Source organism: Carlito syrichta, unplaced genomic scaffold, assembly GCF_000164805.1.
Source record: "Carlito syrichta isolate Samal-C Ts95f unplaced genomic scaffold, Tarsius_syrichta-2.0.1 Scaffold306734, whole genome shotgun sequence".
NCBI classification, from domain to species: domain Eukaryota; kingdom Metazoa; phylum Chordata; class Mammalia; order Primates; family Tarsiidae; genus Carlito; species Carlito syrichta.
In genome coordinates, this window is record NW_007250830.1 from 52,783 (window position 1) to 55,240 (window position 2,458).

Consider the following 2,458-nt stretch of genomic DNA (forward strand, 5'->3'; position numbering starts at 1 on the left):
CCACTCACCTCAGCCTCCCAAAGGCGCGGGATTACCGGCTGAGCCACCAAGCCCGGCTAAGTCAACTTTATAAAACATTTTCCTGATAACTATAATACTGTGAAGCTTTCATTTAGGCAACATGTAATCACTTAAGTTATAACAGTGTAATCAAGTCCAAACCCGTTCTGCTTACCATATGATAGCCAGTAAGTCAAGAGACAGAGAGTTGGCACAAGGAATGTGACTTTATTCAGATTGCCAGCAAAACTGAGAAGATGTGGATTTATGCCCTAAAGGACCATCTTTAGTTATGTATACTTTGGTCTTTATCTAGGCATAGGGGAAAAGAAGGGGACTGAAAAAAGTTGTGAAATCTCTTTCTCCTTGGTTAATGGTGTCCTTGTTCCTTTAAATTTTTTTTTTTTTAATAAAGATGTGGGGTACAGTTCAGGGTTAGGTATACAAACGTTGATTATGCAGGTACCCTTATTGATGACGTGTGCCCCTCCCTCCCCTGGCAGTTTCCCTTGGGATTATTCTCGAGAAGAGTTGAAGCAGCTGCAACTGCTGTGGTTTGCCTGTGTAGATAGGTTAATTCTGAAGTGCCACACAGTTGTTCAGGTGTTGTCACCTGTGTGCCTGTAGCCAAACCCTGTCAGGAAGTGGCTCTAGCAGCTCTATCCTTGCTTAGAGGTCCTGGTTTCAACCTTCTGATTTCCCTGGGTTGACCCTGTTCTTATGATTTTCCATGAGTCCAAGAGATTATTTGCACCATACCTGGATTCTTTTCAAGCTGGCTTTTGTCCTCAAGAAGCTTATGTTTGTCTCTTTGAGGAGTTTTCCAGCACATGAGGGTAGGTGACAGATTCTTTTTTGTTTACACTAAATTGTTGGTATTTAGTGAGGAAAAAATGGGTAAATGGCAGGACCCTATTCCTTCCTTTGATCTTCTCATCTGGTCCAGCACTAGTCACCCAGCTTAAATCTTCCCTCCTTGGTCTTTCTCTTCACTCCAGTACGGGGATTCAGCTTGAGATGGAAAAGTCCCAAACCCACCAGAGACGCTGGCTCATTCTTCTTACTTCTCTGCCGGTCTCTGTTGATCTCCTGCACATATCTTTGCTAATTCAAATGTTCATGTATGCACACACCACAGGCTGTGTTGTATCTGGTAGCTTGGATTCCTTTTTTCTTATGTTTAAAGTTGTTTGATCACAGTAGTCTGCTCAGTGCATGTCTATTCAGCTACAGTATAATTTATAGCAACGTACAGTGCCAGGATAAAGAATCATAATACCCATAGGGCTGGTTCTTTTCTGTGTTTTGCGTTACAGTTTCTAAAGCAAACAGTGTAGTCTGATTTTTGTGGATTTTAAATTTAACAGTATATTCAGATAGGAATTGAATATTTACTTTCAGTTAGGAAAACCTTCTGTTCACTTATCTGGTAGCTTACATGTTTCTGGAACCAAAAAAAAGAACAGCTTGAGAGCTTGAATGCCATGGGACATTTAAGGCGAGCCCTTCGTTCCCGGCTCCCCTGACTCATTCTGGGTCCCTGAAATATGCCATAATCTGATGTGTACTTACACATCAAGAGTTATGTGTGAACGCTGGGATTCCCATAGCTTGAGCCAGCACATGAGAGAATGACAAGGGTGGGGGAATTGGAGCAAGAGAACAAAGCCAGAACTAGGTGAAGATTGTGGAAGGTGAGTCACCTATTTTAGAAATGATGAGAATGCCTTTACAGATTAATAATTGCTATATGCTAAAATCACTATACAAGACATTTTATAAAAGTAAAAAGTAGGCCAGGCGCGGTGGCTCACGCCTATAATCCCAGCACTTTGGGAGGCCAAGGTGAGAGGATTGTCTGAGCCCAAACTGAGGTTTGAGACCAGTGGGGCAACTTGGTGAGACCCCATCTCTACAATGAATAAAAAAATTAGCTTGGCATGGAGGCATGTGCTTGTAATTCCAGCTACTTGGAAGGCTGAGGCAGATCACCTGAGCCCAGCAGGTTGAGACTGTGGTGGCCGTGAGCGTGCCGCTGCTCTCCAGTCTGGGTAACAGTGAGACTCCTACTCCAAATAGAAAAAAGAAAAAGTAAAAAGTTACAGATTCTGCTTTCATGGAGCTTCACAGTCTGGGTTGGGGTGACTCCTGCTCATTGTTCATGGACTGTGCCTTGGTTTTTGTTTTTGTTTTTGTTTTTGTTTTTTTGAGTTAGAGTCTCATTCCTTTGTCCAGGCTGAAGTGTAGTGACATGCTCACAGCCACCACTCAATCTGCTGGGCTCAGTTGATCTTTCCGCCTCAGCCTTCCAAGTAGCTGGAACTACAGGCGAACGCTACCATGGCTAATTTTTTTATTTATTGTAGAGATGAGGTCTTGCCAAGTTGCCCAGGCTGGTCTGGAACCTGTGAGCTCAGGCAATCCTCTCACCTTGGCCTCCCAAAGTGCTGAGATTCTG

General features: G+C 43.4%; 1 protein-coding gene across 1 annotated transcript in view; it reads left to right on the top strand.

Annotated features, from left to right (window-relative positions):
- The window catches only part of PDPR (pyruvate dehydrogenase phosphatase regulatory subunit), a 45,569-nt gene that overhangs the window by 39,687 nt on the left and 3,424 nt on the right, over positions 1-2,458 (top strand). The window lies entirely within an intron of this gene.